At 48.5% G+C, this 23320-nt stretch overlaps 1 protein-coding gene across 1 annotated transcript in view; it reads left to right on the plus strand.

Moving 5' to 3' along the window:
* Positions 1 to 497: 497 nt before the first annotated feature.
* Wipf1 (WAS/WASL interacting protein family member 1) overlaps positions 498 to 23320 on the plus strand; it is a 105801-nt gene continuing 82978 nt past the window's right edge. Inside the window, exon 1 of the mRNA XM_038337910.1 lies at positions 498 to 617. The gene's annotated coding sequence lies outside the window, so the exon portion shown is untranslated. The remainder of the gene's footprint in view (positions 618 to 23320) is intronic.

Consider the following 23320-nt stretch of genomic DNA (forward strand, 5'->3'; position numbering starts at 1 on the left):
CCGAGAATCCCAACTGATTGGCATCTTAACATGGGAAGAGCAGTGCTCTCCAAGTGGGTGGGGAATGGGGCACGCGTGGCCCTTGGGCCTCAGTGGGCTCCGCTCCATTTTAAGATCCAACTTTGAAGTGACTTGGAACTTTTAAGTTTCTCAAAGCGGGTCCTCTGGTTTGGGAGCGGAGAGGAGATGGGGAGGGGGCGATGAGAGGACCCCACCCGGAGGCCTGACAAGTCGCCAGGGACAGCGCCCTCGGTAGGCTACCCCTTCCAGGTCCGGCTCCTGGGCGCACGCGGGTCCGGACCCCTCGGTCTCCGCCCCGGGGCGAGCCCAGCCCGGGCTGCGGTCCCGCCGGCCTCGGCGGGCAGGGCGCGGCGAGGGCGAAGGGCGAAGGGCCAGCGGCGGCCTGGGCGTCCGCGTGTGGCGGGGGCCGTAGGGGGAGGACGCGGGCCGAGGGGGAGGGCTCACATCTCGGCGAAGTTCCCGGATGGTCGCAGCCTCCCGGCGCGGAGCGCTTTTCCTGCCCTCCCCGGCTCAGCCCTGAGGACCCAGAAAGTTTGCCAGAAAAAAAAATGCCCCGCGCGCCGCGGGACAGAGGAGCCGCCCGGAGCCGCCGCGCGGTAAGGGAAGCCGCGCCCCGCCATGCAGGACGAGGGGTCCACGGAGTTGGGGGGTGCACGGGCGGGATGTCGGGGCCGCGATCCCAGCTTGGGCCCGCGGTACCGCCCGCGCGGGAGGAAGGGGCAGCAGCCGACCAGGGCATTGGACGCTGCGCTCCCCGCTGAGCGCTGCTGGGCTGCAGGGACCCGGGGCTGTCCGCGGTCGGAATCGGATCTCACCGCGGTCTCCCCGCGATGCCCGGACGCCGCATCTGCAGCCCCAAGCTCCGCCGAGGGCGGGTAACTTTGTGGTGTGTGGATCGCAGAACTTGACTTCCCCCTCAATGCTGCCAGGCATCCGGACCCCGAGTCTGTGCACGCCCTAGGTGCCTGTGTCTGCTCCTGGAAGAGCGGCCAGCTCGGGTCAGGGCTTTGCGCCCAGGGCCTCTCCCCAAGTCTGGGACAGCTTCCCTTCATTCTCGCACCCCCTACTTTGGCATGCTTTCCTTTTAAAAGAAAGAACTGTTAAACTTGCTAGTGTAAGGGAAATCCAATAGGGATGACCCAGATCCTCAGTTTGTGGCTAGACTTTGAACTCAGAGTAACAAAAGGTGTGTCTATGTGGAACCTGGTTTGACTAGGTCCTGCTTAATCTCCAAGGAATATTCAGCCTGGGTTATGGGCTCCTAGCCCCTCAGGTTCTCTCCAGTGAGCAGGTTTGGGCTTCCTTTGAAAACTGCTAGTCTGTCTTGGATCTTTCCTTGCTCTTCACGTCTCTCCAATCCTGTTCTGGGCTGCAGGTAGCCTCGGGGACCCACAGGGACGGTGGACGTGTGTGCAGCCTGGGTAGGTTTTCTTTTAATACTTTCCACACAATTTGATGACTGCAGTTTCTTTTGGAGTCATTGATAGATTTTTGCCTCCTCGAAAATGCTTATTTCAATAATGGATAGATAGCCTAAAGACATTTTCTGTTTCAGTTTGTAGATCACCTTTTGACTTCTTAGAGAAAACCTTGCATCAACAATCCCATCAGCCCTTATCTCAGTGCTTATCTTAGTGCTGGGGGCACTGCCCTTCACCCCACTCACCTGCCAGTTGTCATCCCAAGGTTGGGTCTCTCAGACATAGGGGTGTTGCCCTGAATAGATTGTACAGCGTCTGTGAGTGTCAGACAAGGCTTTGCAAATGTTCTTGCAGCAGCTCAGCAGCACTGCCGTCTTCCCTGGTACTACCCAACCCCTGCCATAGCTTTCCTCCCTGGGAATCTCATGAGCGCTTTTAGATTTGAACGCAAGATGGAATTCCAGGACCTTCCGGGAGAATGAAGGTATTTCCAGCTGGAGCCGTTTGCTCACTTCACACATTTTCCACTGTGTGCTTAGCTACTTCCCAAAGCCCTTAGGTTTTCCACGTGACCCGAGCCTCATTCAGAAATGAATGGATTGATAATCTTGACAGTTGTTAAATAACAGGGCATGAGGATCCTGCCCTAGTAGGATAGTGGGGTGTGAAACAGCGCAAAACAATTCGACACACGGGTAGCTCAGTCACTAAGCATTGTGGAACACCAAGACACAGGCTCAAAAGTGAACTGCAGGGTGATTTGGTGTCTGTCACTGTCTTTGCTATCTAAGTGTGTGTCAAACTAGAGCTGTCATTTTAAAGATGTTCACGTTCCACAATGAAGCTGAAAGAATAAAGGTTCACGAGAGCGTTTTTTGTCTGTTGCTGTAACCCCTTCATTTCTAAGAACCTGGGAATCTGTCTCCCAGAGCTGTGGCCTTCCAGGGGCCTCCTGTCCTCCAATGGAGTCGACCAGAGTTCTAATGATTTCCATACAGAGGGCCCTCTGCAGCTGGTTTCCAGCAGCCCATGTAGTTAGGCCACGGACCCCACAGATGCCATTGGAATCAAGCAGGATGCTTTTTGAACACTGAGGGTCTCTCTGCTGGAAGATTTAGTCTTGCTCTCTATGGTAGAGAAGAGCTTAGCACAGAAGGGCTTGCACCCGGGTGCTTCCCATCAGCATAGACAACCTTGTTTTGAAAGTTTGACTGCAAGGCTAACGTGGTAAGGTGGAGAAGGGTAGAGAACACACACTCAGGGATGGCAAGGAGAGAAATTACTTCCAGCTGGTGGGACTCTGTCCATCCTGGGTTTGTTCCCTTAGCAATTACTTATCATTTTCTGTGTGCTTTCCATGGAAAGATTAATAGGCACATTCATATGCTGTCCCACCGTGCCCGCTTCCGTTGAGAAACACTCCTGGTTTCACTTCCCTGGGACAAAGGACTTCCTCATGGAGCCTCATTGTACTGCCCAGCCCTAGCAAATGTAGTTGCTCTTCACCCCGTGGGAATTACAGTCAGGTTGAGATCACTAACTCTGACTCATGTATACTTTTGAATAATAAAAACTCTGAGAATCCCTTCAGTTAGTTAAGCAGTATTATCTGCTAAGGTGTGAATTAGTATGGCGTAGTCTGGTCTTTGGCCATGTGTGACTAGAAGCTCACAAAGGCCTAATTCTGTGAGTGTGGAGTGAGGGGTGGAAGGTTTGTTTTGTGATTTGTTTATGATAGGTAACTGTGGCTGGCCTAGAACCTGCAATGTAGACCAGACTAGCCTTGAACCTGGGGCTGTCTTCCTCCTTCTGCCTCTTGGGTACTGGAATTTTGTGCATGAGATGAGCCTTTAGCCTTAGAGGTTTCAGTTTTTGTGAGCCCCTAGGTGATGCAGTGTGTGCCAAGTACAATTCCCGTGGGGTTATTGCATGAACCAAAAAGTCTACTCAATCTTGTGTCTGCTAAGTATCCTGTCTAACCAGGTCTTTTTCTCTTTACCCCTAAAATGAGAGCAACAGTCTCTACCCGGAGGATTGCTATGAGGCTCAGGTGTGGCCCCGTGCCTGGTCTACTTAACACGTTGTATCCAATGGTGCTGTCAGTGTTTGTGGGCTGTTATCATTAACATTATTATGGTCAGTATTAGTGTATACACCACAAAATAGCCTGCATATAGGAGCTGCTCTTTGCATAAATTAACACATTAACAATCTCTTGGCTCTCCAGGGTCTATCACCTGTTTCCTATCTACCATGTAGCCCTAAGGAGGAGAATAATCTTGGTGTTTAGGTGCTGCCGTATCTGTGCGCCCCGTGGAGTCTTCTCTGCTGAAGTTTTGAGGACAGGGTAAGGACAGGGAATGCAAAGACAGCATGCATCATTTTCTTAGCCCTTTGGCACCAGGAAATGTTGGCTCTCATGTTATAGTAGACACATGGTAGCCTCCGGGAGCTGAGAATAACCAGTGTACTAGACTGCCTGCCTCAGGCCAAACAGCTTTGATCTCAGGTATAGAACCCAGGCCCAGTGGTCAGAATGCTGTTGTTTCTTGTAACAGAGTCTGCTCATTGTTACTGAGAAAAGAGCAGTAAGCTTTGCTACTCAAAGAACACAGGTGAAATTAACAGGAGATGTAACGATTTACAATTTTTGTATTGTAGCTTTGCTCGCTGTGATTCGCCTAACACTGTGTCACTATAATGTTTAATGTTGTTCACTATAAATGTATTTTTCCTCTTTGAATAAGTCTTTTGTTTTTTAGTACAACTCATTTCTTCTTTTGATTCCCTTTTATCTCTCAGTTCTACCAGTTTAAACTTTGCTTTTTTTTTGTGGCGCTGAGATTTGAACACAGGGCTTTGGACACGCTAGGCAGGACTCTATCATTGAGTTGCAGTTAAGATCAACTATATTAATTTAAGTGAGCGAAACTCTTCAAATCTTCTAATGAAATAATCCAGGGACTGGAGAAATGTATGGCTGTGTACCACACGAATGAAGCTGTTTTTGGAGGCCCAAGAGCAGGTTGGATCCCACGGAACTGGAGTTACAGATGGTTGCGGCTCAGCATAGGTGCTGAGCCATCTCTTCAGCCTCCCCCCCCCCCCCCGCACTTCCTTTATCCCTTCTTCCTTCCCTCCCCCTTCCTCTACCGTTGCCACTCACGTGCCTTTTAGCTGGTTCATTTCGTATTCATGCAACCATGGGAGATTTTTGTTTAAGTGGAACCTGAGGTTAAGCTGTATAGCCAGTGGCAGGGTTAGCAGTCAGACCTGGGCCGTCTTCTCCCAGGCCTTGCACCTTCTTTAACTCCTAGCCTGTCCCTAGTGTTATTCTACAGCACTCTCTGATTCTGGGCTTCACCTAAACTACTTCCCATTCCCATCCGACCGCGTTCTCGTCACCTTCCCTGGCCTTCTCTGCATTTGCATGATGAGTTCTCCAGACTTTTCAGATTGGTCACAAATCTGTATGAAGACAGAGATGATAGACTTTGCTGCTATCCCGTAAGAGCAGAGCTTAAGTGGGAGGTATCGTTCCGCACATGTCTCTTCAGTACCCGTGGTGAGCATGGCTCCTGGTCTAAGAGCTCATTCCTGCATACTACAGTGGTAAGCATGGTTGCCGGTCTAAGAGCTCGTTCCTGCACACTGGGATGCTCCCTGCTGGCTTTGTTCTTTTCAGTCAGCTCCTGCCACTGTTGACTTGGGCCTCCCCAGGCTTGATTCCCGCTCTGTCCTGTATTGTAGCCATTTTGTCTTTCTCCCCCATTAGACTGCAGGATCTTCAGAGCAACCACTTTTGAGAAACATCCGTTTTTATATTTACTCCCCCGAAATGCTACTTTGTTGACTAATGGCCATTAAGTGGGTTTCTCACCCTGCCAGTCAGGGTTGAGGCGAATGACTTTCATGTGGAGTCAAAACATATCCTTGTTTGCAGAAAACTCTGGTTTTCAGATGCGGGGAAACACATTTCAGCTGGACTTTGACCATGCCTGATCTGGATAAAGTGACATTCTTATTCATCACCACAGATGACCTTCACCGTAGAGTATCTTTATATATGCCAAAAAAGGAACTCGTTCTGATAACGCGGAGGATTTGTATTCTTGCAGGAAAGGTGATCACTCTCTGAGAACCTAAGAGGTGGTGTTCTCTGCTCTGATGCTGCTAGAGACGGCGGGTGGGTAGACCCAAATGATCTACATAGGGACAAAGCCCCCACTAATCATGGGATTATGCCCTTGAGGTGACACAGGCCAACAGCCAGGAGCACCCTGCGGGAGCATCCAGCAGTTAAAGACCCAGGCCTGGGGACCCCACTACAAGCTTAGGATAAGAAAGCCCAGGAATACAAGTTATTTTGGGGAACAAGGTCAGCCTGCTTCCTCCCATTTGTGCTGACTCCTGAAAAGGGGAAAAGGGAGCATCCAGCAGTTAAGACCCAGGCCTGGGGACCCCACTACAAGCTTAGGATAAGAAAGCCCAGGAATACAAGTTATTTTGGGGAACAAGGTCAGCCTGCTTCCTCCCATTTGTGCTGACTCCTGAAAAGGGGAAAAGGGAGCAGACAGACCCTAGACCCAATCGAGAGCTCTGTCCAGCCTGGTGGGCTCATCGTTAAGTCAATCAGAACTTCTTCTCGTTTTGTTTTTCCATGTATAAAAACCCCCAGACAGCCTTTTCGGGGAGGCCCCCATTTCCAGGTCCCCTTCCATTCGCTGAGAGCCTTTTCTTTCACTTCCTTTCTCCACCCACTTTCTGTGAGCCACCTGCCTCATGCTTGTGCTTGGGAGGCAAGGACTGAGCCCAGGACCCCTTGGTGATGCCTTATGTCTCTTCACCGGAGTGTGAAGGCTCAGCCGTGGCTGAGAGACACAAGCCTGAGAGAGAGGTTGAAGGACACCAGTCTCCCCTGCCACTGACCCCTTTGGGCCACAACCAGTTCTGTCAGGGGGATGGTGTCTGTAGCGGGAAGGAAGTGGTCCGTGAGACGGGAAGATGAGATCCAGTTTCCTGGGCTAGTGCAGTCAATCATAACTTAAAGTCTGAGTTGATTTTTACATATTTTTAATTTTCTTTACACAGGCAATACATGTTGCTTTAAATAAGTCTGTGTGCCTTAAAATGTTTATAGTCTCTAGCAAAGTCTAAGCAAAGCTCGTCACTTTAAATATGTCCAGCCCGTCTGTCTTCTCTCCCGGTTCATGCCCGTCCTTCCTCTTACACGCTCACTGCCCTCTTTGGGTAGCATCCTGAAGTTGGGATGTGTTAAGTTTGTTCCCTATTGCAATCACTCAGTGTCCACGCTAGTCAGCGACCAGCAGCTCACTGACTGTCACTGTCGCCTGTAGCTTTTGCTTAAGACACCACACAGCCAGCTGTTTGCTCCGTGGCGGTATACATGCCATCATTCACTCTTGACCCTACACGGACCAATGGGCAGCTGGCTGAATTTCTTGTTCAACCTGTATTTCCAATGACCTCAGCCCCTTTCTGAGACATCCCAAACATTTTCTTGTTGATCTGCACAAGAGATTGCGCCAGCAAGGGTCCGCGAGAGCAGACCGACTCGGAGTGATGCAATGTTGAGGTGTTACATTAGCATCAAATACTGCTCCGGAGACCTTGGGTTCCCCTCCCCCAGCAGAATAGCTTCACATTGCAGAGAACACTGATGGTCTCTAGCAAACACATGCGCTAGCTATTTGCTCTCTGAGAATGTAAACAGTGAGAGCCGTGTCTGGACCACAATAGTCATGTGTTGTGGGGATGGGTAGGTGAATAATGGAGACAGTCATATCAGCCCTGGATGGAGGAGAAAGGAAGCAGCCCACTCTTAAACAGGCCACAGGCCATCAGCAGCCCTGGTTCACGGCATTAGGCAGGCCAAGGGTGTGACTTCCAGGAAGGGCCAGAGTGGGGAGAAGAAAGAAAAGAATAAACCAGCCTCCGGATCTCACAGCAAGCTGAGGAGTATTGAGACAAGCTTTCAGATGTGCCAGCGTTCCTGATTATAGTTCTGAGAACCTAGAAAACGGCAAAATAGTTGAAGACCCTTTAAAGAAGGTAAAACCTTTCTGTGCCCGTTACAGCTAGGATCTGACTGCCATGCGTACACTGCCAAAGAGAAAACCTAGAGTGGCAGTTTTAAACAATGCTGGGTTCTTATAGTAAACTCTCACACTGTCCTTTCCAGCATTGCTTATTTTCAAAATTCACATTTCGCCTGAGACAAATCAAAAAAAAAATTAGGTTGAGGGTATATGGGTCTTCTGTGAGCGTAAAAGGCTTGAGGGTTAGAAGGTCATTTTTTAGACAGGACAGTCTTCTCTCTCCTTAATCTGTCTTGAAGAGAGGAGCTAGAATCAGAGGAAAATGCTCTTGCATGATTAAAGAGCTCTGAGTATAGTGCTATGGTCTTATTGTAACCATAAAAATCTTGTCTGCACAGAAATCATTAATTGATCACCTCCATTTGCTCTGATAAAGCAATGCAGTTTTCCGTTGGAGCTTGGGAGAAGTCTTATTCACCGACAGGCGAGGCCTTCAGCGTTTGTGCTGTTGTCTGTCATCTTAGCCGAACATGTGGCTCCGTCACTTTTTAAAAATAAGGGTTTTAATTTGTCGATGTCACAAAATTATTGTGGGCCTACTAGCCGAAGAGATGGCTGTGTGGCGCACAGGGACCTGAGGTTGAATCCCCAGCACCCGCTTGAAAGCCAGGTATGGCCGTGTATCCCTAGCGTTGCCTGGTGGAGACGGCAGATCCCGGGAGCTCACTGGCCCACCGGCCTAGTCAACAGTGAGCTTCAGGCTCACTGAGAAACCTGTCCCAAAAATGAAACTGAGAATAGATGCCTTCTTCTGTCCCCCCCTCCCGACCTGTACATCTCACAGATACATAACGGTTAAAAAGACAAAAAGAAATATGTATAAAAAAGCAGATTTTCTCCTCTTTTTCAAATTCTCATTCCTAAAGATAATCAATATGGCTGATGCTTTTTTTCTTGCTTCCATAACTGTTGATAAGCACATTTTCATAAATAGCTTCTAGTATTAAAAATGGAATTTCATAGACATTCTCTCTAGATAAAAACCCAATCATAACACAGATGGTTAATATTCTGTAGCTTATTTCCCCATTCACATTGCTTGATATTCTCCTGAAAATATGTTTTGTATGTGTGTGTTTGAACATGCTATATAATACACAGGAGCTTTTCTGCACGTGAGTGTTTGAACATGCTATTACATGGGAGCTTTTCTGGACGTGTGTGTTTGAACATGTTAATACACGGGAGCTTTTCTGCATGTGTGTGTTTGAACATGCTAATACACGGGAGCTTTTTTCTGTGTGCTGGTCCCTGAAGTGGGATTGATCTCCAAAAGTTGTAGGAGTTCAGTCTCAATAGCAGACAGGATTTGAGTATATGCTTCCCCACATCCTTGCCACAGGATTCATTTTAGAAATGCAAACTTTCTAATCTTATTTTCCCGATTTGTTTCAAGTGGGTCCTCTGAGAGCCCTTGTCAGTATCTCTGCCTTTAAAAAAAAAAAAAAGAGACCACTCATTTGAATTACTCATGCCCCACCTTTTTCTTAAATTTCTAAACGTGTATGTGTTTGTCTTTTAGAACTAGAGAAGAAAAAGTTGTGCCTAGGTTCACAGAACTTAATTTCTCTAAAACAAAACACTTAATTTCTATTCATGATAAAGTAAACAGAGACCTTTCAATCCTGATTTCTCCTTCTAAACATGTGCTATTTAAGACATCATCCCGGGAAATAGAAATGTTTTAATGGGAAAAGCAGAAACTTAACAAATACAAAGTTGGGAATACATGAGAAGTTTTACCTACGGAACTAATCAGCTCTCCTTCTTGAATCCAAGTTCTGAAGACCAAAGTTCCTTGAGAACATTCGTTGTACACTCAGCAGAAATTACATACAAGGAGAAAGTGTATCATGGTAGATAGGGATCGAAACCTGGATTGCTACTGAAAGCCCCCACCCTCCCTGTTCCCGCTGATTTTCTTGGGAGGTGAGACTAGATTCGCTTCCCCTGTCCTTGTACTTGCTGAGTTCGTTATAAGATTATTTGTCTATAACTCCAGCAGTACACTGGCTAATCAGAAACAGCTGTACAGCTGCGGTCGTTTATATGAACAGAATAAATCTATCAGTAAGGTTTTTGGTGTTTGAGCAGGTCAGGCTAACACTGTGTAGTCCAGAATAAAAGCATTTTGTAACTGACCTGACACAGATGGGGGTCGGGGGATTCATCCGGGCGGCAGCAGGAGTTGGAGTTAAAAGTTAGGAAGTTCTTTAGGTCCTTGATAGACACCATAGTAAAATGGTACTGTATCTTTAATGTGAATTACTGCTCAAAACGCTAGGAAGATCCATAAAGGGACATCTTGTTTAAAATACAGACTCTTCTGTAAGGGCTGAGTCCCTGGAGTAAGGCTGAATTGTCCTCGACAGCGTCCACAAAGAGAAGTCTGTCCATTCTGGCAAACTCCCAGGATTGAAGCGCGTCCGGGGTCTCATGATAGACAACGCCATAGACCAGGTAGACTGACTTGTCTGCCTGCAGAGAGCTGGGCCATGTCAGGCATGCAGCGTCCGATTCCTGCGAACCCTGAGGCTAAAGTCCTATTGTGGTGAAGAAAACGTAAGGTTTTGCATGTGTCAGTGTTTGAACAGTGTTCTATAGCAAGAGAATGTGGGTAGAAAGGTCTCTCCAGTACAACTCGCTGGCTAAAATCCAACGTAGCGACTCCCAAGGTTGGTTACACCCCAGAGCCAATCAGGCACTCGCTCTCCAGACCACGCTGAGAACTCTGGGTAGTGGGGGCGGGTAGGTATGTGGCCTTGCAAGGGCAGGGTCCTCCGTGACGACTGTAGAGGTAGAGATCCTCAGTGTGAATCCCTCATCCTCAGGCCTCCCGTCCTCCCATTCCAGAGTCCCCATTAACCCTGACTGTTTGGAGGGATAGGCATAGGGCCACATTCTGTGCACTCTGCTAGCTGTCGTGGGTCTTTGGAGCTGATACCTAAAGGCAGATTTCTCTTTTCCCACTGTCCTCTGCTTTGGTCCCTTACTCCCTCCGATCCTCAGAGACGGTATAGATTCCAGAGATGTATGCCATCCTCAGATTAGGACACCCCTTTGTCAAAGGTGGCGATGAAGCGAACAGGGCAGTGAGGGGGAGCACAAACTCTCCCCACTTTGTTGTGTGAGAGTCGATGAACTTGACAGTGATACTCACTGTGCAGAAGGAGAGGTTAGGAAATCTGTAGGAAGATAAAAGTTGAAGTCTTTCTAGTGGGACAGACCACTCAGGAATTGTCCTGAATGAGGACCTTCTTAGCAGCACGGTCGGTTCTGGAAACTGTCAGCCAGAGAGCTGATGAGCTCATGGGGTTTTTGGTATGACCTCTTGTTGTCGTTGCTGATAAGTAATAACTAAGGGAAAGAAGCAATGCTACCACGTTTCTCGCTGAGCTAGGATAGTATATCTGTAACAGGTAAAGATCAAGGTAGATTTTCTTCTATATTCATTGCCAGGCGGTGGTGGCGCATGCCTTTAATCTCAGCACTCGGGAGGCAGAGGCAGGTGGATCTCTGAGTTCGAGGCCAGCCTGGTCTACAAAAGCTAGTTCCAGGACAGGCTCTAGAAACTACAGGGAGACCTTGTCTCGAAAAACCAAAAAAAAAAAAAAAAAAAAAAAAAAGAAATATTCATTGACACTCAGTGTGTACTTGCTGAAGAAAAGGCATTAGCTGAAACAATGATCTTCCTATGACAAGGAGGCTTTTACATAACATTTACATAACATTGTTGTATACTATATGCTATAATATTACTTACTTTTGAGATAGGGTCTCAGTAAGTAACCCTGGCTGGCCTGGAACTTCCTATGTAGACCAGGCTTGGCTTTGAACTCACAGAAATTCTCCTGCCTCTGCCTCGCAAATGCTGGGATTAAAGGTGTGCACCATTATGGCCCACAATACTGCCTTTTAATATTACTAGTGTAGATGAGACTTGACTTAGATGCAGGGCAGGTTTTGTTACATAGAGTAAAAATCAAAATCATACTCATTATGCATGCACACATCCTTTGTTACCTACCATTTGTTTGCACACAGACAGCCTGAAGCCATCTTCCACACCGTGTGTGTGTGCACCCCCACACATAGATGTATCACTTTAAAAAGCACTTCAGCTCTAACTAGGAAACTCCCATTCTCGTCTTCCTGGGACACGTCCATGTATTGCTGCATCTCTTTCTGTCTGTGTTCTTCACAGGCACTACAAAGGTCGTTGCTTCCTGATGAGTGGTTTGTGCTGCCCAGACCAGACCCCACATGCACACAACTGTGTGAGCCGTGGAGGGGGGTTTGCCATGATGGTGGCGATTCCTGAGAGTGGATAGGAACACCCACTCAGGGCAGCACCATTGAGAGTTTGGACCTGCTGTTGGCTGGTGACTGTAGCCTTTGCTGGTTGAGTCTCTTGTTTGCAGTTTTTACTACAGTCCAAGGGACATCACCCAGCTCAGACTATCCTGGATGTCTGCCTATCTGACTATATCCTGAATCTCAGACTGTCTCAGCCCGTAGGAACTGAGCACTGCTCTTGAAATCTCAAGATTGGTGCTGGCGGGACAGAGCTTCCAGCTGTGCATGGGAAAGTTCCGTCTCTGCACACTGACGTTTGGTTTCCCTATAAAACCAGATGCCCGAGAGTGGAGTGGAGTCCCAGTAGCTTCGTCTCCCTCCCATCCCTGGTCCTAGTAACAGAGGTGGAGAGGAAAACCCTGCAGGTTCCTGGGGATGGGGAAGGTGCAGAGTCTAAGCAATGAAAGAAAGCTAGAAGCCAGGCCCTTCTGAGCTTCCAGGAGAGGCTCAGCGGGAAGGCAGGGGGAGAAGAGCAGCAACCCAGTCTTCCTCAGTAGGGGTGGGAAGCCCTTGTGACAGGTTGCTGGGGAGGGCAGTGCCTAGAACTGGTGACCAGACTAAGCTGTGGCTTCGAAGGAGACGTAATAGACTACCATCTCCTGACTGCCCAGCCCCGTTCTTTGTGTAGAGGACTCCTTCTTCCTCCTCACCTTGCAAGCTCCCCGTCATCCTCAAGTTTTAGCCTGCGTGTCCTCCATCCAAACATTCCCATTGCCTTTCAGCGTGGCGCATGCCTTAGTTTCTTGCACAGTCTGTCGAGTACCTGTCTCGCCTCTGGATGACGAGATGCCAGATGGTGCAGAATCACAACTTCAGTGCACATAGGACGTGCTCAGGCTACTAGCTGGGTGAAATGGTGTGTTCTAGAGCAGTTGTTTTGGCTTGACCTGCTCTTAATGCCTTATTAACAATTAGAACCTGGGACATTGAAATCTTAGTAACTTGATGCCAATTAAACAGGCCAAGGAATCGACACCTCCCAGTTATATTGGATATCAGTGCACGGCTAAACTCCATATACCAAAGTTGTACTTATTTCGTCAATAACAAAGAGTTGGCCATCTCCTAATTTCTTCTTGATCTGGGTATTTCTCGCTTGTACTCTGCCATGGTCTTAGAAATTGGGGTGAATTATTCCTATTTAGATTTCCAATAACCATTTTTGGAGAAATAATGATAATACAGTAACAATAATATTCTTATTTTTTGCATTCTAAAATTTTTATTTTGTGTGTATATGTGTGAGCTCGTGCAGGGCATGGTGTGCAGGTGGAGGTCAAAGGGCAGCTCTTGGGACGGACGCTCTCCCCTGCTACCATATGAGTCCTGGGGACTGAACTCAGGTTGTGAATGCCTTTCTCTGATAGCATCATGCCAGCCCAACAACAGTGTTTTGCGTCCTCTGAATAAACTTGCTGGAGCCACACAGCCACTCACGGGGCAGCCACTGGTAGAGCCCCCATTTCTGGGTGGGGAATTTGAGGTTACTCCATTTGCCTGGTGTCACTTAACAAACTCGGTAGGGGTGAGATTCAGTTTGGGTCAGGTGCTCTTCATCCAGTCTGAGCTATGAAGCTCTCCTTCTTGTCTCTTCAGGAAACTGATCTTCAAGCTAGAAGGTGGCCCATGTTTCCTCAGGCAGCCAGCTGAACACTGGCATGGTGTCCTGAGGCTGTGACCTGGGCTTTCTGCCCTTCTGTTTTCCTGCAGACTTCTGGGTTAGGGCCACCAACTCACCGTACAAATAGGAGCTGGACAATTTGGGAACCAACTACTGATCCCTCAGCTCGTTGTTGGTGTGGTTTGGGTCCAACATTAACTGTGCTCTGCTGTGTTAGCATCTGTCACAGACACACATCCTGAGCACCCCCAAAGCTGCGGCAGTCCCTGGTCGGGAAGAAAGTCTTTGGGGAGCATCGGAAGATCTGTCTAAGACCTCTCGTACAGTGTTCAAGTGAAAACTGTTCTAAGGTGCTAGTGATGGAAATCTGTTCAGAGATTAATTATTCTGTCATTTGGCAGGTGAAGAAAACACATGAGAAGTCAGGTGTCCCAGATCAGGCCAGGGTCCCGTTGGTTACAGAGTTCAGACAAGAACACGATCCTGCTAAATACTAATTCAGTCTTCCCTCACTGCCTGAGTTTGTTTAGTATACCACAAATGAATTTCTTATTAAGCTGCAGGAGAGTCATAGTCTGTTTTTCACTGGGCAGGAGCGTGGTTATCAGGTTCTCAAAGATGAATGTAGGAAAACCCATCACATCCAGGATAAATAGCAAGAAACAGGGAGGGCAGTGGCGTCAAGTGGCAGCTGAGCCGTGAGTCCACATGACACAGCTTGCTCTGGACCATCCTAGGAGGAGAGTGCAGACCCGTCTCCAGCTCCCCCTGGCCCAGTTAGTTGTTTAGGAGGTGATGGTTAAGTTGGCTCAATTCACAGCGGAGTTCAGTGATGGGGCTGGGACAGGAGAGGGAAATGGTCTCTTCCTTCCTGCAGAGAGAACTGCATCTCAAGCCCAGCTGCTCAGGGCTTGGACTCAGCCAGCTGTGGGCCTACCGGCCTTGGGACTGGAGAGGCCAGGAACGTTGGGTTCTTGCCAGGCTCCAGAATGGAGCTTGAAGCCTTTCCTAGAGGAGGCTCAGGCAGCCTAGGGAGGTCTCCCCACCAGGTTTAAACCCCACCAGTACCAGTCAGGACCATGATAGCCTTTATTTGCCCAGGCCAACAAGATGGCTATAAAACATCCTTGTGCCTGTAGAACAATGGCTTTGGGATCTTCAGGGCATGGGGGGGGGGTGGTCTTAGGGTGCACCTCTGAGCAGGAGGTCCTCAACCCAGTCCCAGGCACTAGGCTGGGGTTGAGGGAGCTGTGAGGTTTCCCTGGCCGGGGCCCCTTTCAGCCCTGATTCTGCGCAGTTCTCTCCACAGGAAGAGCATCTGGGGGAACTGAAAGGGCAAGGCCAGAGAGGAGATGTGGAAGGAATTCTCCGTAACAGCTGCAGAGCACTGTGCTTCGTAAACCGGATGAGAAATAGTCCCTTCCTTCCCATCGGGCCTGTAACACTGTCGGCTGCCCCAGGGATTCCTGGGCCGGAAGACCTCCTGGTTATCCTTTCAGTCCCAGGAAAAGACAAAAACAAAACAAAGCGCTTCAAGAGCAGGCCGAGTATAGTCACGCCCTCTTTTCACCCTATCTGATGTGGGGTCCAGCTTCACGTCAGTGGGTCAGTCATTGTTCTGCAGCAGAGGGCAATAGAATTTGAGCATCTCCCTGCCTACCTTTCCTCCCTCCCTTCTTCCCTACTTCCCTTCCTCCTTCCCTTCTCCCCTCCCTCCTCCCTCCCTCCCTCCCTCTCTCTTTCCATCCCTCCCTCCCTCTCTCTTTCCATCCCTCCCTCCCTCTCTCTTTCCATCCCTCCCTCCCTCCCTCCTTTCCTCCCTCTCTCCTTCCATCCCTCCCTCCCTCCTTCCCTTCCCTCCTTCTGATGTATGTGTGGAAGGCTGTACATGTGTGTATGTTTGCCGAGGCCAGAGTTCAACTGTGCATCTGTCCACCTTGCCTTTTGAGACAAGACCTTGGGCTTGCTAGTTTGGCTAGGCTGGCCAGGCTGCGAGCCTCAGCATGCTTCCTGTCTCCCCCTCTCTGGCACTGGGATTGGAAGCACTGGTTCACACCTGGCCTTGGATGTGGTTTCTAGGGTTGTAATGTGGGTCCTTAGGCTTGTGTTGCAAGCACTGTGTAGACTGAGAGGTCTTTCCCCAGTCTCTCTGTTTCTCTGGTATGACTCAGACCATCCTAAAATTAAGAAACTAGAGGTGGAGCTAGGATTCTGATTTAGAAGTTTCTGAGGTCCGTGTTTTCTGCCTGCCTTGTCTTTGATCACAATGCCACTTTGAGTCCTGCTCCTGAGACTGTCACTGTGCGCAGTCAGCTGGCCTCCTGGGAAGCCAGGCCTCTGGGCATGTGAAGTACTGTCTTAGAACTGGATGTTGCCGAGAGTGGCTTTCACCTTTCTTTCAAACAGTCCGGAAGAAGGCTGCCTGGGCCTTGTAACTAAACAAGCTCCATCTTTTCCTGCCCTAGTCCAAGCATAAATCGGTGAACTCCCTCAAAATCGGTAATGGCTTTCTTGCTTAGAGGAACCAGAGAGCAGAGTGGGCTGTCGCTGATCTTATTGCATAAGATGGCCCAGGAACTTCCTCCTTTTTTTTTTCCCATGAGGTAAATCAGAAGGGCCCACAGCAGAACAACTTTAGGAATAAACACAGCCCTAATTTGAGCTCTATGACCAAGGGAGTTTGCACTGTGTAGATTCTAGGGGGCAAGGAAACAGATGTGAGGTTACTTCAATTCTTCCCAGAGTCATTTTTTTTTTAGTTATTACTAATGTAAGAATCTGTAAGTGGAACCAGGAGAGGTGGTGCATGCTTTTTATCCCAGCACTCTGGAGGCAGAGGCAGGCTGTTCCCTGTGAGCTCCAGGAAAGCCAGGACTGCATAGTAAGACCCTGTCTCCAAAAAACAAACCATAAAACCACCCAAAACCAACCAAACAAAAAGGAATCTGTAAGTTTAAGCAAGAAAAAGTGCAAATGGAGCATGCTCAGAGTAGGGGCCCTTGCCTACACCAAAATAAATTATAAACATGAAGGGGATAGTGGGGCGGCATCTGAAAATAGGATCCGCTGTAAGCACAGTTAGCGTGTAAAGAAACTATCTGAGCCAGTGCTTTGAAACCCACTTTGGCTGTGGTCCAGAGTAAAAGATACATTTTCCATTGAAGCTGGGTATATGATAGGTGAATGGTGGATGGGTGGGTGGACAAATGGATGGATGGATGGATGGATGGGTGGGTGGGTGGGTGGGTGGACAGAAGGGTGGGTGGGTGGGTGGATGGACGGACGGACTAGTAGGTGGACGGACGGATGGACTGGTGGGTGGACGGACGGATGGATGGACGGATGGATGGATGGACGGGTGGGTGGGTGGATGGATGGACAGATGGGTGGGTGGGTGGGTGGATGGACAGAAGGGTGGGTGGGTGGACGGATGGGTGGGTGGATGGATGGACAGCAGGTGAATGGATGGATGGATGGATGGATGGATGGGTGGATGGGTGGACGGATGGGTGGGTGGATGGACGGACAGACGGACGGACAGGTGGATGGATGGATGGATGGATGGATGGATGGATGGATGGACGGGTGGTGGGTGGATGGATGGATAGAGTATTCAAGATCTTTTGAGGTACAGCTCTTTAGATTCCTTCAAGGTCTAGCTAAGGCGCTACAGCCTGCGAGGGAAAAATTAACTATGGGGATCTAAGGGGAAAAGCTGCAGATGGTGTATGTACCCTGACAACCAGCAATTCCCCAGCCCTAGTGGGGTCCAGGACTGGAATGGTTTCAGGGCCATAAAAGACAAATAAAGATTTACACACAGAGAAAGGACCGGATGGATAGATGGGTGGGTGAATGCAGAGATAGGTGGATAGACGGATGTATGGGTGGGTAGGTAGGTGGATGGACGGATGGACGGACGGACAGACGAAAACAAACAAAAAACCAAAAGTTTCATGAAACAATTCCAAATATACATTTTCTATTCTGGCTGGTTTTTATTTCTCTATTGTTTTACTGACTTGACTGAGGTCATCAGGCTTGGAAGCAGGTATGTGTCTTTAAGTTCTAGCCTGTTCTTAAGCATGAGAAAAGCTGGGGCCAGCAAGATAAAGGTGCTTGGCACTGAGCCTGGTGACCTGGGTACAACCCTAGGAACGCACATGAAGGCGGAAGGAGAGAACCAACTCTCTGGAGTTGGCCTCTGACCTAGTAATAGAAAAGACAAGGAAAAGCTGGTTGGAATCCATCAGGGAATGGGCAGCGGCTTGCTGTGTGAGAAATGCCAGTTTGAACAAGCATTTGTCAGGCAGGTGTAAACCAGTCTCAGGGAAGTTTCCTCAGAGTTCTGCAGGACCTAGTGGCACAGACTGTGTGGTACTGGACGAGGTTTGCCTCCCTTGCAGTCCTGAGGGCTGGGGAGGAGGCGGTGATGGAGCACTATGGGAGGGAGTGGAAATTACAGCTGATGGAGTGAGAACACGCGGACCCTCATTCTCTTTGGACAGGAAACATTTGTTTGTCTGAGCTTGGTTTGCCCATGCAAAAAGGACATGGAAACCGTTCACAATTCACAGTTGCCTATAGTCTCATGGGTGTGTGATGGTTGCCATAGCGTTATATCTGAAAATAGTGTAAGTTAATAGTGAAATAGAAGCTTAAATGATGCTTTGCTATGAGTCCCCTAGGAAGGAGCATGTTATAGGATCCAGGCTGTGTTATATCTCCGATTCTGTGTTTCTTATGTAGGCATGAGGTGTTCATTGCATGGCTTTGATGTGCTGGGGATGTGTCTCAGTGCCTGCCCTAAGTGTGTGAGACCTTGGGTTCAACACCCCCCCCCACACACACACACCTCACACATACCACACAGAGAAAAGAAAAACAGATACTTTCAACTAAGGTAGTACTAATTCTAATTATAGATAGCACTATTGCCAATGAAGTGTTATCCAAAGGGCCCTTTGACACATTTGATCAATGTAGTAGAGAACAGGGTGGAAAAGATCGGGTTATGTAACAGGACTGCCCAGACTCACCTGGGCTTCAGGTCCTCTGTATGGCAAACCTTGAAAACACCGAGGGTAGTCTGGAATGAATTGGGTGTGGGGCAGATGTGTGATGTGCTAGCCATTGGGAAATTAGTATGAATTAGGTAACGTTCTTTTTCGTGTGCGTGTGTACGGTCATGCCTGTAGGCAGGGTGGGAGTTGGTCCTCACATCCTGACCTCCAGTGCTGTTCTTTTGAGCCTGGACTAAGCTTCCCCTCCACGGTCAGCATTCTGGATGATCTGACTCACGCTCAGTCAACCTGATTTATAGATGGTAGGTTTCTGTGGAAAAGGGGGTACTGATTTTCTTGGTGTCTTTGTTCTGGGTGTAGGACCACTCTAGCACTAATGGGGCATTGAGGCTGAAGAGTCAAGGACAGTGGAGACCCTGGTACGGTCTCACACAGAGTGGAGAGCCATCCTTGGCACCCTCTCCTCCCCTCTATAGCACCCCTGCATAAGTAAGTTCTGCTCATTATCCCACTTAAATGCTGCCTATAACATGAGACGTAGTATGTCAGACCCGGTTAGCTACATCCGAGAGAGAGAGAGAGAGAGAGAGAGAGAGAGAGAGAGAGAGAGAGAGAGAGAGAGAGAGAGAGAGAGAGAGAGAGAGAGGAGAGAGAGAGAGCGCACACATGAAGGAGGCATTTTCAGATTCTTTCTCCAGTTCTTCTCCTGTCTCTTTGGCCCGGCCTCAGTTTCCTCACCCATAAACGGGGGAGGCTGGAGATGTGTGTGATCTCAGCTCAGATGCCTGTGGCTCTCTCTGGCCTGAGAAGCGTTTTCTGGCAGGAAGGAGTGGCTGCCCAGAGTTTCCTTTCCAGGCAGCCAGTGAGGACATTCTTTCCTGTGCCTGCACATGGAAGCAATTTCTAGATTAGCCGAGGCCATGGCGCGGCTGCACTCACCAAAGCAGAGGAGCGTGGTGGTGAGGGGAAACAGAGAAAACCCGCTGTGCCCTTTCCCGTGTTTTCTACCACAGTGACTTTGCCGTGTGGAATCACTCCTAAGTTCTGCTTTTCCGTGCCCAGGCAGGGCAGGGCTTGGCATATTTCACAGTAAGGCCTTAATAAACAAAATGAATTTGTAGCTTACAGCTAGTCCCTAGAGGGCCGAGACTGGTGGACTAAGGGGACCTCACATTCCTGAGTTCTGTTCCCACTGTTTATTATAATCTTTCTCTCTGATCTACGAAAAAATGGGGGCTGTGGAGGGACTTCTGCGCTGTTCTCTGTGAAGTTGGGAGGGGAAATTGTTTAATTTCCTCTGCCAAGCAAACCCTTTGCTAGCGCATGTCCTTCCGAGCTCCTTGGGGCTGTCAGTGTTGGCCCCACAAATGCGTACAATCAGCTCCTAATTCGGCTCAGGAGAGGGGCTTTCTCTAGCCTTGTCTGTTGCCCTGGCCCCCGTAAACGGTTCTGAGGACTGCTTTTTTCTCCCACCTCTCGACTTTGACCCTAATTCCAGAGATCACTGAAGGAGCCCTGCTTACCCAGACTCTTCTACTTCCCCTGCCTCCTCCACTACCCAGCCCCCACTGATGGGGGGGTTTAAGGCTAATTTTGTTAAGTAGAGAGTTTTCCTAAAGACGAATCTGAGCAGATTAGAATATATGCATGTTTAGTCATTAAAGGTATTGAATTAATGTTCTCATAATAATAAGTATTTCTCCCAAATCCTTTCTGGAAAAAAATCTCACAAAATCAAGACAGTGGGCTGATGAATGCCAAATCTTAGCAGGGAACACATTCTTCATTTGTTTTGTTTCTGGGTCTGTGGTGCAGAACTTTCTGGCCCGAGCGCCCTACTATTCCCTTCAGAGGGAGTGTGTTTACAGTGAGCTTGCCGAGTCTGGGCTGGAAATCACACGGTCCATCAGAACCTTATATGTCTGATCCTTACCTCAAGACACTCAGAATTAGCCAAGGTTCAGGATGTGTGGATTTCCTCACTCTATAGAACCAGGATGAGAAGAACGTGAGAGAGGCCTACATCTGTAGTGTTGTTGAGAGTCTCTGTTTCTGCTGAGCAGAGAGCCTGTGTTTTGGCTTCCTGTCTTCCTAAGGTTTCCAGCTAAAGTACCATCCAGGAGACAGAGTTGAAGGTCACACACACACCACACACACACACTGCCACTGATGTGGAAGGTTACTTGGGGTGTAAGAAGGTCATGTGACACATTTCCCCAGCGTCTCAGCCCATTTGTCCTTTGACGGCGTGGCTTGAGACAGCCACAGTGACCCAGACGGGACCCACATGCACTAACCCATAGAGCTGGATCCGGCTTTCCAGCCACTTTGCACCTCCTTACCTGTCTACAGCCTCCTTTTGTTGCCTGTATTTGTTCAGCAGGCATTTGTGGGTCACTTACCATGAAGCTTGCTTACATTCTACAAGGGAGAAAGAAGAGCAAGCCAGAGAATGCGTAATTTAGGTAAATTAAGGTAGTGATAAGCTGACCAGATGATTGGTTAGAGAATGGTGGAGATGCTGTTTGGGATTCAAGAAACTCCATCTAAAGATGCAATTAAGGATTTGAGATAGGCGTGGTCAGGGAGCAGACACACGGTACATGTCTGGGGAGGTGTGTGTCAGGCAGAGTTCCAAATGCAAGGTTCCTGAGGTGAGAACAAGCTGGACACATCGCAGAAAAAGAAAGAGGGAGTATGGGCTTGGCGGAGGGGGGTGCACGGCCAAGTCAGAGATGTGGGCATGGACAGAGCTGAGGCCTGAACTCTAATTGGAACGGTCAGTGGGGTGACGGGGTCTGGTTTATGTTTTAATCAGTCACTCACGCTTCGGGCCCACCACTGCCTAGTTCTGATGGGAGCTCCACACTCGGATACACGCCTGCTGTGTCAGACCGCCGTCAGACCCGCCTGCCAGCCTTGGTCATTTGTCCACCCACCCAGGTAACACTTATTCAATACGCACTAAATAAAATCCCCGTGAGAAGAAGGCACAACCTAGTGGTCATCGGGTGCTCATTCCTACTGCACACCAAGCCCATTGCCCCCATTTCCCTCTTGGAGTGGTCAACATAATCCCCAGCATTTCTTCTATTGCAAACCCCGCTTCTCCTATGCCAAGCTTTTCTCTAATACAAGGTGAAAATGCTATTGTATTTTTGAGACACTGTTTGAACCTGGGACTCACCAGCTCTGTGAAGCTTGCTGGCCAGGAAGCCCTAGGTACCCATCCATCCCACCTGCCATCCCACCTGCCCCATTATTATGTGGACGCTAGGGCTCTGAACCTGGGTTCTCATGCCTCCATGGAAAGCCCTCTCTGCAGCCCCTGGACTTCCATCTTTTAAATCTTATTTTCAGAGACAGGGTTTCACTGTGTAGCACTGGATGTCCTAGAACTCACTCTATAGACCAGGCTGGCCTCACACTCAGAGACCTGCCTGCCTCTGTCTCCCGAGCGGTACTTCCAGTTTTTAACACTTGTGTTTGCTCTTGGCCGTGTGTGGTAGGCGTGCATGCCCAGCCTCAGCAGTGGACAGGACGTGGGTGTTTATCCTTGAGGTCATGGTCCTCCACTCAGGACCTGGAGGTTGACAGACCCCGGAATGGATCTTTCTCTTTCTCTGCATGCAGCATTCACACTGTCAGATCCTCCCTAAATCCACTTCCTCACTCAAAGTCTCCAACATACAAGACATGTTAATTCAAAGAAAACATGATAAATTCTAAAAAAAATTGATAATTTTACCTACAAGAGTTTATTTATTAAAAAAAAATCCATGCCTTTAGTTCATTATAAAGTATTAAAATAGTTGTTGGCATTTTGGTTTTGATTGTTTTTTAAAGATCAAAGGTTCTTCTTTTTTCTTTTTCTTTTTTCTTTTTTGCTTTTTTTTTGAGACAGAGTTTCTTTGTGTAGCTTTGGAGTCTGTCCTGGAACTCGCTCTGTAGAGCAGGCTGGCCTCAAACTCACAGAGATCCGCCTGCCTCTGCCTCCTGAGTGCTGGGATTTAAGGTGTGTGGCACCACTGCCTGGCTTAGGCCAGGTTCTTAAACAACAGTTCCTCTTTCTGAAGGACCATCCGTGAGGAGGAGGAATCAGAGTTCTGCCAAGTCAGGGGAGGAATCTGAGCTCCACCAAGTCAGGGCAATCGTAGCCATCTTTCTCGTCATAGCGGACAACCATGCTAATGTATGTGCCTAATATTTGGGGTTTCGAAAGGACTCTGAATACCCTAGATTGTGTTGTGGTGTGTATTAACTGTCTCCAAGAGCATTCGGATATATTTGCATGTCTGTAACTGTTTGGATGTGTGGGTTAAAAACACTGGGTCACTGCTAGCCCATGGACACGTCACAAGGCTGTGTGTGGAAGAGCTGCCCGGTGTCTTCATTGGGGGATGGTAGATTTTTCACACAGAACTGAACATTTAGTCCAGGCAGCTAAGCCCAGAGTCTCCTTAGTGTCTTTGTCCCTCCTGAGCTCTACAGCAGGGATGCTCAACCCTAGGAATTTAAGCAGCTTCCGTTTTATAGTGTTCTCTAACATTCTTGGTTGGACTCCTTAATGTTAATGCCAGGTCTGGAATCTCTTTTTAAAATAAGAGGGGGAGGGAGGAAAATCTTTTCGTTGGAAAATGTCTTAAAACCAAAGAGAACATCAGAGGGAAAACGTTGTAGACATTGATGGGACCAGTTCCTCTATATCCTTTCAATTCTGTTCCTATTTTCTTTATTAAAAATACAGCTCTTCAGAGA

The sequence above is a fragment of the Arvicola amphibius genome, chromosome 7, assembly GCF_903992535.2.
Source record: "Arvicola amphibius chromosome 7, mArvAmp1.2, whole genome shotgun sequence".
Classification (NCBI taxonomy): domain Eukaryota; kingdom Metazoa; phylum Chordata; class Mammalia; order Rodentia; family Cricetidae; genus Arvicola; species Arvicola amphibius.